We start from the raw sequence: 13118 nt of genomic DNA, 5'->3' as shown, positions 1-13118 counted from the left end.
GTAACTCTCCCTCTCTTTACATATGTATGTGTATATAATTTTTTAGTAAAAATGTATGTATTTTGAACTGATTGTTCTACAATCTGCTTTTTTTTTTTTTTAACATTTAACAACACACTGAGAACTTTTTCTCAGGCTACTAGATATTCATTGACAATATTTTTTTAATTAATTGTATATAGGCAGTGTAACACTTTATTTTACTATGCCTCATTTTTATACATTTGTTTCCAATTGTGTGATATTATAAACAGATGTTCACCCTTATAGATACACCTGTGGACATCTATGATTGCTTCTAAGGGTGAAAGGCCAAGAAGTGGAATTGTTGTGTCAGAGGGCATGTACAGATACAGTATAAGGCTCTTCATACATATTCTTACACAACCCTCCAGAAAGATCATACCAGTGTCCACTCCTGCTAGCCTTGCGTGCCTTTACAACATGGAAACTTTATACCTATTAAATTTGAGCTCCTCTTTCCTCCCTACCCCTAACTCCTGACAACCAGTATTCTCCTTTCTGTCTCTATGAGTTTGCCTATTGTAGGTACCTCATGTAAGTGGAATCATACAGTATTTGTTCTTTTATATCTGGCTTATTTCACTTAGCATAAGGTACTCACGGTTCATCTATGTTGCAGCATGTGTCAGAATTTCCTTCCTTATTAAGGCTGACTTATATTCCATTTATGGGCATACAACATTTTGCTAACCCATTCATCTGTTGATAGATACGTTTTAGCTATTGTGAATAATGCTGCTATAAATTTGGGTGTACTATTTATTTGAGACCATGCTTTCAGTTCTTTTGGGTGTATACTCAGAAGTGGAATCACTGGATCATATGGTAATTCTATTATTATTTTTTGAGGACCTGCCATACTGTTTCCCACAGTGGTGGCACTGTTTTACATTGCCACCAACAGTGCACAAGAGTTCCAACTCTGCATCCTTTCCTACACTTATTTTCTGTTTTTTGATAGTAGCCATCCTGAAGGGTGTAAGGTGGTATCTCACTGTAAATTTGATTTGCGTTTCTCTGATAATTAGTGATGCTGAGCAACTTTTTACATGCTTATTGGTCATTTGTCTATCTTCTCTGGAGAAACACCTATTCAAGTCCTTTGCCCATTTTGAATCCAGTTGTTTGCGGTTTTTTTGGTGTTGATTCAGAGTGTCATTTTTAGAGGCTCGATATTTCCCATTCTCTAATCCTCTACTCCCATCTCTTCCTTAGGGTCTGGCAAGCTGGCCATTCTATCCCCATGGATCATTTATGTCAAATTTAAACAAAGTAGGAATATGATCACAATAGGTCACTTTCATCATTCACATATTGGGTCTCATATAAGAATAGCTGTGTACTGTCAAACATACTAAGATGGGAACTTCCAGAGAAGATAAATTAGGAGGTGAACACTTAGATTACCAAAAAATTCAGGCCTTGCTAGATAATGATTTTCATGAAGAACAGCTACAGATCAAGAATTTTAAAATCAAAGTCATTATCTACAGTAGATTTGTCCAAACTTTAATCTGGTTTCTAATACTAGATAGCAAGTCGCCAAAGGCATGCATTTTGTAGAATTTTAATCTGGAAGGGCTCACCAGGTAACTCCATTACTCAAAGCCAACCATTCTTTAGGGTCTCTATTAAAATTCTTTTAAGTGGGAGATAAGTATTACTTAAAGTTTTTTCCAAGTTAAAATGACTGTGCGTTCTGAAGGCACAGAATGTCTATATTCTAGTGTTTAGACATATAACTTTTTTTCCTAGGCAAAAATTATACTTGAAAGCTATAAATGCTGTGAGCAGAGGTGCTTTTGTTGAAGCAAAGCTGAGGGAGCCTGTGTCCTGGCCCTGGGTTTCCTTTCTCCCTCCCTCCAAGTCCACACGGCTCAGGCAGCAGCCCCGAGGGTTCTGGAGCACAGCTTGAAGACGGTCAGGTAGAGAGGGTGATGGGGAAATTTAGTGCAGTCTGGATACCGCTTCAAGGCAAACCGAAAGCCCACATGACTGGGATTAGACTGTGTTTTGGGAAGAGAGGTGAGTTTGAAAGAGGAGAGGAGAAGCTGTTACTCTGAGGCATAGAGCAAATGGAATTCAGAGGCAGTGTCGTGGGCCAGGATTTGGAAACCAAAAGACAGAATAGGGAGGAAGAACCAACTCCGAGGCAAAGGCTCTGCCATGCAGCCCAGGTGGTTCTAAACAAGCAGGTTTAGGACGGGGTGCTGGGTGAACCCATAGGGGCTAAGCACCAGGAAGCAGGATGTTTGTACCAGATGCCCCCAGATATATCCATGGCAGGGGACAGAGAGTTTTTTAGCACCATCTGGTTCTGAAAGTCCGTGTGTGGCCACCATGCCCTGTGCAGGGCCATCATGCACAATTGGGCAGTTTGTGCACTGCACAATGCCACCTAGCCAAGGGATTTGGGTTGGGGTGAAATCCAATTGCCAAGCCCTGGCCCTGGAGCAGAGCTGCATCTGCCAGTAAGGAAGGAGTGTCCTCTATAATTTATACAAAGGCACTTCATGCATTTGCAGTGGCCCTGAGTGCCTGCAGTTATTTGCTGGCTAGTGTTCTGAAATTCTAGTCCTCTGCTCAAAGGATCTCAACCAGCTCAGATGGCTGTCAGTGCAATGGCTCTTAAGCAGCACTGTAACACAGCTGCACTATAGTTACTTGTCTTTATCTCATTATTCATTCATTCATTTCAATGAATATTTATTTAGCTCTTACTATGTGCCAAGCACTGTTCTACATGTTTGGGTCACATCAGAGAATGAAGTAGAGTAGGAGACAGTTAAGACAATAAACAATAAACATAAGGGATAAATTTTCTAGTATGCTGGAAGCTGGTAAGTGTTAAGGAACAAAGAGAAAGATGTAGGTAGATCAGTTCTGGAATGTGGGGAGGGTTGCAGTCTTAAATAGAAATGTCAGAGGAAAGCCTCATTGATAAGGTACAATCTGAGCAAAGTCTTGAAGGAGCTTGGAGAGCCTGGAAACAGCATTTTTGGTGGAGTCCTGGTTCCTTTTTATTGGAGATTGGTATTTAGAAACAAGATCAGGCACTGAATGTGCTCATTGCTTTCTTACTTCTGTGTCTTTTTAGTGGGACACATCTTGGAATTATACATATGTGTACTCTGCCATGCAAACACAAACATCAATATTTACTTAAAAACCAAGTTTTATAATGATACTTCTGACTCCAGTTCACACCCGAGTTTTTTTCTAACCTTCCTCTCTTATTTCGAATATCTTTTTCTAACACTGAGTGACTTAATAAAATGGAAATATAACTATTTGTTTGTTCAACCCTAGTATGCATATAAAGCAGTGTCAGAATTGCTAACCTTTGCCCTTGTGAGAAACTAATTTATTAACTAAAACACAGCATTTGTGCCATTCTTTTTGTCTTTAGTTCCACTATATATACTCAGAATGATGTTTCCCAAAGTAACTCTTTCCCATTCCCTTCAGTGTGTTGCTTTTATTCATTTGTAATATAGTTAAATTCGTTGATTACAATTTGTATTCCATTTTTGGTTTCTTCCATATTATGGCTGATTTCTTTTAAGTTTACACTCAGTAAAAATCACTGTTTGTGATGTACAGTTTTATGGGTTTTGACAAATGGATAGAGTCATGTATCCACCCTGCGTCATGACTTAGAATGGTTCTGCCGCTCACAAAATCCACTTCTATTGCCTGCTTTGTAGTTAAAGCTGCCCTCTCCCCACACCCGGCCCCCGGAGCCCTCTGATTTGTTTTCCATCCATATAGTTTTGCCTTTTCCAGATGGTCATATTAATGGAATACAGTAATATAACATGTAACCTCTGGCTTCTTTCACTTAGCAAAATTCATTTGCAATTCATCCATTGTGCTGTGTGTATTAGTAGTTTCTTCCTTTTTATTTTTGAGTAGTATTCCATTCAATGGATTTACCACAGCTTCCTAAATCATTCATTGGTAGGAAGACCTGTAGGTTGTTTCCAGTTTTTGATGGTTATAAATAAAGCTGCTATAAAAAATGCATACAGGTTTTTGTGAACCTGTGTTTTCATATCTCAAGGGCAAATACCTAGCAGTGGGACTGCCGGATCATGTGTTAAGTGTATATTTACCTTTATAAGATGCTGCCAAACTACCTTCTAGAGTGGCTTTAACGTTTTCCATTTCTACCAATATGTGAGAGATCTGTTTTATATCTTCATCAGTACTTAGCATTGCTTGTATTCTTATTTTAATCATTCTAATAAGAGCGTGGTACCTCACTGAATTTCTTTTCAAGATGGGATCGTGTTATGTTGCCCAAGCTGGCCTCAAATTCCTGGGCTCGGGTGGTCCTCCTGCCTCCTGCCTCAGCCACTTGAGTAGCAGTACATGCCGCTCTGCTGGCTTTCATTGAGGTTTTCTGCACGTCCCTAATGACTACTGATATTGGACATTTCTTCAATGCTTATTTGCCACCTTATCTGGTAAAGTGCTGTTTAGATCTTGGCCATTTTTATATAGGGATGTTTTCTCTTACTGTTTTGAGCTAAAACAATTTGTTATTTATGTAGAATTCAATTCCTTTGTCAGATACATGGTTTGTAAACATTTTCACCCAGTCTGTAGCTTGTCTTTTCATTTTATTGATGGTGCTTTATGAAGAGCAAAAGTTTTTAATTTTGATAGAGTCAGTTTATTAATGTTTAATTTATGGATGGTGTTTTTGGTATCATATCTAAAAAATATTTGCTTAACTCAAAATCACAAAGATTTACTGCTATGTTTTCTTCTAGGACTTGTAGTTCTAGCCTTTATATTTCTGTCTATGATACATTTTGGTTAATTTTTGTGTGTGAGTTGTGAGACAAGGGTCTAAGTTCATGAGTGTGTGTGGTTGTGTGTGAGATATGACATTCAGTTGTCAGAGAAGCATGAGAAAACAATGGGAACAGAAAGCATGAAAAACTTTGAAATAACTCTACTTTTCCAAACATTGCTGAATCACCTTGGCAACATAGTAAAACATTGACCATAAATGTAAAGGTTTATTTCTGCACTATATTCTGTATCTCTGCACACACACTACCCTGTCCTGATTATTGAAGTTACATAGTTAGTTTTCAAATCAATCAGGTGTAAATACTCCGACTTTTTCTTGTTCCCTTTAGAAATTGTTTTGGGCATTCTGGGTCCTTTAAACTTCTATATGAATTTTAAGATTAGCCTGTCAATCTCCACACACACAAAAAGCCAGCTGTGTTTTTTTATAATTGATAAATAAAAGTTGTATATATTTATTGTGTACAACATGATGTTTTGAAATATGTATACATTGTGGAATAGCTCAATTGAGCTAGTTAACATATACATTACTTCATATGCTTATCTTTTTTTGTGGTGAGAACACTTAAAATCTACTCTCAGCAATTTTTTTTTCTTTTTTTTTTTTCAAGACAGATTTTCACTCTCGTTGCCCAGGTTGGAGTGTAATGGTGCGGTCTTGGCTCACTGCAACTTCCACCTCCTGGGTTCAAGCCATTCTCCTGCCACAGCCTCCTGAGTAACTGGGATTACAGGCATGTGCTACCACGCCTGGCTAATTTTGTATTTTTAGTAGAGACAGGGTTTCTCCGTGTTGAGTTCAGGCTGGTCTTGAACTCCTGACCTCAGGTGATCCTCCCACCTTGGCCTCCCAAAGTGCTGGGATTATAGGCATGAGTAATTATAATACATTGCAGTATACTATAATCATGTTGTACAGTAGATCTCTTGAACTTATTCCTTCTATTATCTAATTGAAATTTTCTACCATTTGACCAGCATCTTTTCTCCCTACCCCCCCATCCCCTGGTAACCACCATTCTATTCTCTATTCTATGAATTCAACTTTTTAAGATTCCGTATGTGAGTGAGGTCATGCAGTATTTGTCTTTCTGTGCCTGGCTTATTTCACTTAACATAATGTCCTCCAGGTTCATCCATGCTGTTGTAACTGATACTCTTTCTTTCTTTATTAAGGCCAAGTAGTATTCCACTGTGTATATATACCACATTTTCTTTATGTGTTTATCTGTTGATGGAAACTTAGGTTGATTTCATGTCTTGGCTGTCGTGAATAATGCAGCAATAAACATTCGAGAGCAGATACCTCTTTGATATACAGACCTCATTTCCTTTGGATAAATATCCAGTAGTGGGATTGCTGGATCATATAGTAGTTTTAGTTTTAATTTTTTGGGAAATATCCATACCGTTTTCCATAACAAATGTAGTAATTTACATTCCCAACAATAGTGTGCAAAGATTCCCTTTTCTCCACAACCTCACCAACACTTATCTTTCACCTTTTTGATAATAGTGGGAGGTATTATCTCATTGTGGTCTTAGTTTGCATTTCTCTGATGATCAGTCCTGGTGAACATTATTTTTTTCATATGCTTGTTGGACATTTGTATGTCTTCTTTTGAGAAATGGCTATTTAGGTTTTTTTGTTCATTTTAAAAATTGGGTTATTTGTTTTTAGCTATTGAACTGAGTTCCTTATATATTTTGGATATTAATCTCTTATAAGATGTATGATTTGCAGATATTTTCTCCCATCCCGTAGGTTGTCTTTTCTCTCGTTTTCTTTGCTGTGCAGGATATTTTTTAGTTTGCTTTAATCCCATTTGTTTGTTTTTGTTTTTGTTGCTTGTGCTATTGGCCTAATTTCTTTCTTTGTATGGGAATATCCAGTTTTCCAATATCATTTATTGAAGAAATTGTTCTTTCTTCATTGTGCGTTCTTGAGACACTTTGTGAAAAATCAATGAAATGTAAATGCACGAACTGATTTCTGGGCTCTCTATGCTGTTCCATTGGTTCATGCCTATTTTTATGCCAGTACTATGATGTTTTGATTACTCTAGCTTTGTAGTGTATTTTAAAGTTGAATAATATGATGCCTCCAGAATTTTTTTTTTTTTTTAATTTCCTCAAAGTTGTTTTGGCTATTCTGGGTCTTTTGTGGTTCCAAATTTTAAGATTGTTTTTACTGTTTCTATGAAAAATGTCAATGGAATTTTGATAGATTTTGCATTGCATCTATAGATCACTTTGAGTAGTAGAGATATTTTAACAATATTAATTATTTCAAACTATCAGCATGGGATATCATACTATATACTTGTGTATTCTTAAATTTCTTTCATCAGTGTTTTATAGTTTTCACTGTAGAGACCTTTCACCCTTCCAGTTAAATTTATTCCTAAGTACTTTCTGGTAACGATTGTAAATGAGGTTGTTTTCTTTACTTCTTTTTCAAATAGTTCACTGTTAGTGTATAGAAATGTTAGTGATTTTTATATGTTGATTGTGTATCTTGAAACTTTATCCATTTATGGTTTTGACAGAGATTCCATTGAATCTCTACCGCAACTTAGAGAGTGTTGCTGTCTTAATAATATTGAGCCTTCCAGCCCAATAAATAAAATGTCTCTCCATTTATTTTTGTATTCCTTAATTTCTCTTAGCAGTGTGTCATCTTTCAGCATACAAGTCTTACATTTCTTTGTTAATATATTCTCTAAATACTTTATCCTTCTTGATGCTATTGTAAATGGCATTGTTTTCTTAATTTCATTTTTGTATAGATTGTGGTTAGAATATAGAGATACATATGACTTTTTGATCTTATAGGCTGCAATCTTGTTAAACTTTTAGTCCATTTTGCTATTACTGTAACAGAATAATGCAGACTCGGTAACTTACAAATAGAAGTTTATTTGGATCATGGATTCTGAAGGCTGGGAAGTCTGAAATCAAGGGGCTGCATCTAGTAAGGACCTTGTTGCTGTGTCACCCTATGGTGGAAGGTGGAAGGGAACAAGAGCATGTGCAAAAGAACAAGAAGGTGCTGAACTCACTTGTATAACAACCTACTTTTGAGATAACCAGTCTACTCCCATGATAATGACACTAATCCATTCATGAGGGCAGAGTCCTCTTAGTAGGCCCTAACTCCAACACTGTTGCATTGGGGGTTCAGTTTCCAACACATGAACTTTGGGGGACACATTCAAAACACAGCAACTTGTTTTTCAGTTCCAGCTGGCTTCTATTATTTTTGCAGATTCATTAGGATTTTATACATACAGGATCACGTCATATGTGAATAAAGCTTTACTTTTTCCTTTCTAATCTGTATGCCTTTGAATTCTTTTTGCCTGATCGCACTGACGAGAACCTTCAGTAAAATGTGGAATAGAAGAGGTGAGACAACTTTTTTTTCCTGTTTCAGATCATATGGGATAGCATTCAGTCTTTCCTCATTAAGTCTAATGTTAGCTATAGGACTTTCCATAGATGCATTTATAAGATTGAGGAAATTCTCATGTGTTCCTATTAAGAGCTTTTGTTTGTTTTTGTTTTTTTTGAGACGGAGTCTTACACTCTGTCACCCAGGCTGAAGTGCAGTGGCATGATCTTGGCTCACTGCAAACTCCACCTCCCAGGTTCAAGCAATTCTCCTGCCTCAGCCTCCCGAGTAGCTGGGACTACAGGCATGTGCCACCTTGCTCAGCTAATTTTTTGTATTTTTAGTAGAGACAGAGTTTCACCATGTTAGCCAAGATGGTCTCGATCTCCTGACCTTGTGATCCACCCTCCTCAGCCTCCCAAGATGCTGGGATTACAGGCATCAGCCATCACACCCGGCCAAGAGCTTTTATCATGAGTGGGAGTTGGACTTCATCAAATGCTTTATCTGTGTCTATTGATAAAATAAGCTTGTTTTGTCCTTTATTCTGTGATCATAATGTATCATATCAATTTTTGGATCTTAAATCAACCTTGAATTTGTGGGTTAAATCTCATGCTGTATACTGCTTTTCAGATGTTGGTAGATTTGGTCTGCTAATATTTTGTTAAGAATTTTTGTGTCTATATAAGTGTTGGTCTCTAATTATATTTGCTTATGATATCTTTGTCTTGTTTTAGTATCACTTAATATTGGCCTCACATAATGGATTAAATAAGGTTTTTCTCTCCTCTATTTCCCAAAAGAGTTTGTATATGATTGTCATTATTTCCAATTTAAATATTCGATAAGATTCACCAGTGAAGCCATTTTAGGGCTGGGTTTTTCTTTGCAGGAAGATTTTTTAATTATAGATTTAATTTATTCACCTTTTATAACTGTATTTAGATTTTCTACTTCTTGAGCCAGTTCTGGTGTTTGGAGTGTTTCCAGAAATTTATCCATTGTATCTAAATTGTCTAACTTGTTGGCAAAAAGTCATACATATTATTTCCTTACCAGCATCTGCATTTCTATGGGATCAGTTGTGATGCTTCCGCTTTCATTCCTGAGAGTGGCCATTTAGCTCTTCTTTCATTTTTCTTGCCCAATCTAGCTAATATTTTTTAGTTTATTTAATGTACTGTTGACTTTTTTCTTTTTGAGATTAAGATATAATTCACATACTGTGCAATTTTTCTTTTAAAATATACAGTTCAGTGGTTTTTAATATATTCACATAGCTGTGCAACCATTACAACGATCTAATTATAGAACATTTTTATCACCACACACACCCCCCAAAAACAAAAACAAATCTGCATTTATTAGCAGTTATTGTCCACTTCCCCTTCTCCTAACCCCTGGCAATCATTAAGCTACTTTCTCTCTCTTTATAATTTGCCTTTTCTGGACATTTAATATGAATGAAATCATACAATATGTGGCCTTTGTGTCTGACTTATTTCACTTAGCATAATACATTCAAGGTTTACTTAAGATAGTAAAACTTTTTGAGAAATAGAGGAGGGAAATACACTGAAGATTTGTGGCATCTATCAGTGATCCATTCTTTTTGTGGATAAATAATATTCTTTTTTATGTCTATATCATATTTTATTTATCCATTCATATCTTAATGGACATTTGGGTTGCTTTCACCTTTCAGTTATTATAAATAATGGTACTATGAACATTCACATGCAAGTTCTTGTGTGGGTGTGTTTTTAATTGTCTTGGGTGTGTACCAGGAATTGCTGGGTCATGTGGTAACTGTGTTTCACTTTTTGAGGAACTACTAAACTGTTTCCCAAAGAGGCTCCAGCATGTTACATTCCCATCAGCTGTGTATGGGATTCTTGTTTTTCCACATTATCTTCAACATTTGTTATTATATATATTTTTGATCCTAGTAGGTGTGAAGTGATAGCTCATTGTGCTTTTGAGTTGTATTTTCCTAATGACTAGTGATGCTAGGCATCTTTTCAAATGTTTATTAGCCTTATATATATTTTTGTGAGAAATGTAGATCCCAATCCTTTGCCCCTTTTAAAGCTTATTTATCTTATCTTTTTATTGTTGAGTTTTAAGTCTGTATGTTTATATGTGTTTTCATGTATCTGGATATTGTCTCTTATCAGATATATGATTTGTGAATAGTTCCCAATATTCTGTGGGTTGTGTCTTCGCTTTCTTAATAGTGCTCTTTGCAACGCAAAAGCTTTTCATTTTGATGACGTCCAATTTATCTATTTTTTCTTCAGTTGCTTATGCTTTTTGTGTCATAAGATTTACTTCTATGCATTCTTCTAAAATTTTACAGTTTTAAGCTTTACATTTAGATCTTTAATCCTTTTTGAGTTAATTTGATGCACATGATGTGAGGTAGGATTGTAACTTCATTATTGTGCATGTGAGTATCCATTTGTCCAATTACTGTTTGTTGAAAAGACAATTATTTCCTCATTGAATGTTTTTTGTACCCTTGTTGAAAATAAATTGACCACAAACATAACTGTTTATTTCTGGGTTATCAATTTTATTTCTTTGATTTATATGTCTATTTTCATTCCAGTACCAGAATCATGATTACTGTAGTTTTATAGGAATTTTTGAAATTTAGAAGTATGGCATCATAACTCTTTTTCAGAATTGTTCTGGCTATTCTGGGTCCCTTGAATTTCCATATGAATTTTTTGATTAGCTCCTCAGTCTTAAAAAAAAAAAAGCACTTGGGATTTTTGACATAGATTTCTTTGAATCTGCAGATCAGTTTGGGGAGTATTGCCATTTTAACAATATTAAATCTTCCAATCCATGAACATGGGATATGTTTCTATTTATGTCTTCTCTAATTTTATTCTTCAATGATGTTTTGTAGTTTGCAGTACACAAGTCTTGAAGTATTTTTGTTAAATGTATTTCTAAATAGTTTATTGTTTTTGATGCATTTTAAGTGGAATTATTTTCTTAATTTTATTTCAGATTATTTGTTGCTAGTGCATAGAAATATATTTGATTTTTGTATACTGATCTTTTATTTTGCAACTTTTCTAAAATTTGTTATATGCATGTGTCTGTATATATATATATAAGGAGAGAGTAGATTTTATAGGATTATCTATACAAAAATAATATTACCTGGAAACAGAGATAGTTTTACTTTTTTTTTTCAATGTTAATGCCTTTTATTTTTTTATCTCCCCTAATTGCCCTGGCTAGAACCTCCCGTAAAATGTTTTATAGAAGTGGTAGGAGCTTGCTCCTGGTCTTAGAATGAAATATTTTGACATTTTACCACTAAGAATGGTGTTAGCCTTGGGATTTTCATAGGTGTCTTTGATCAGTTAGAGAAATTTACCTTATAGTCTTAGTTTGTTGCATAGTTTTTTTTTTTAAATGAAATTATTTTGAATTTTGTCTTTTGTGGTATCTCTTTAAAATGTGGTGTTTGTTTTTCATTTTTAAAATATGGTTTGGGCTGGGCACAGTGGCTCATGCCTATAATCCTAGCACTGTGGGAGGATGAGGCAAGCAGATTGCTTGATGTCAGGAGTTGAAGACGAGCCTGGGTAACATGGTGAGACCTAGTCTCAACCAAAATTACAAAAATTAGCCAGGTATGTGGTGGCACACGCTTGTAGTCTCATCTACTTGAGGGGCTGAGGCAGAAGGATGGCCTGAACCTAGGAGGTTGAGGCTGCAGTGAGCAGAGATTGTGCCACTGCTCTCCAGCCTGGGTGAACGAGGACGACTCCATCTAGAAATAAATACATAAATAAATAATAAATAGATAGTTTGTCCATGAATTGATTTTATATGTAACTAATCTTATATTCCTGGGATAAATATCACTTGGTTATGGTGTACAATCCTTTATATGTTGCTAGATTCAGTTCGTTAGTTTTTTTATTGAGAAGTTTTATATCTATATTTATTAGAAGCATTGACATATAGTTTTTTATTCCTTGTTATGTCTTTGTCTAGTTTTGGCATCAAGGTAATACTGATCTAATGAAATGAGTTGAGAAGTGTTCCCCTCTCTTATTGTTTTTGCAAGAGTTTTTGAAGTATTGGTGACATTTTTTTCCTGAAATGTTAAAGTGAAAATTTCAGAATTTGGTCCTCAGCTTTAGTTGCAGGAAATTTTTGATTTCCCACTCAATCTCTTTACTACATATGGGTTTATTCAGGTTTTCTACTTCTTGAGTCAGTTTTGGAAGTTTGTGTTTTTCTTGGAATTTTCCCATTTTATATATGTTACCTAATTTACTATTGTATAATTATTCATATTATTCTCGTTTTTATTTCTGTAAAGTTGATAGCAATGTTCTCTCTTTAGAATTACTAAAATAATTGCTAAATGATTGCAAAATTATTCCTGATTTTAGTAATTGAGTCTTTTTTATTTGTTGGTCAGTTTAAGTAAAGATTTGTCAGTTTTGTTAATCTTTTCAAAAACCCAACCTTTGGTGTCCTTGATTTTCTTTATGTTTCTCTATTTGTATTTAATTATTGCTCTATTGAAGTTCTAATCTTTATTTTTTTCTTCCTTCTGCTTGTTTTGAATTTTGATTTTTTTCTCTTTCTAATTTCTTAAGGTATTCATTTGAGATGTTTCCTTTTCAGTGTAAGTTTTTACAGCTATGAATTTCCCTCTGCATGCTGTTTCACTGCATCCTGTAAGTGTTGGTATGTTGTTTTTGTTGTTCATCTCAAATTGTTTTCTAATTTGTCTTGTGATTCTTCTTTGACTCATTGGTTGTTTAGGACTGTATTATTTAGTTTCCACTATTTGTATTTTTTTTAAATTTCCTTCAGTTATTTATTTCTA

The sequence above is a fragment of the Aotus nancymaae genome, unplaced genomic scaffold (genome assembly GCF_030222135.1).
Source record: "Aotus nancymaae isolate 86718 unplaced genomic scaffold, 86718_ANA_hifiasm-v0.15.2.pri h1tg000051l, whole genome shotgun sequence".
Taxonomy (NCBI): domain Eukaryota; kingdom Metazoa; phylum Chordata; class Mammalia; order Primates; family Aotidae; genus Aotus; species Aotus nancymaae.
This window is presented reverse-complemented; position numbering follows the sequence as displayed.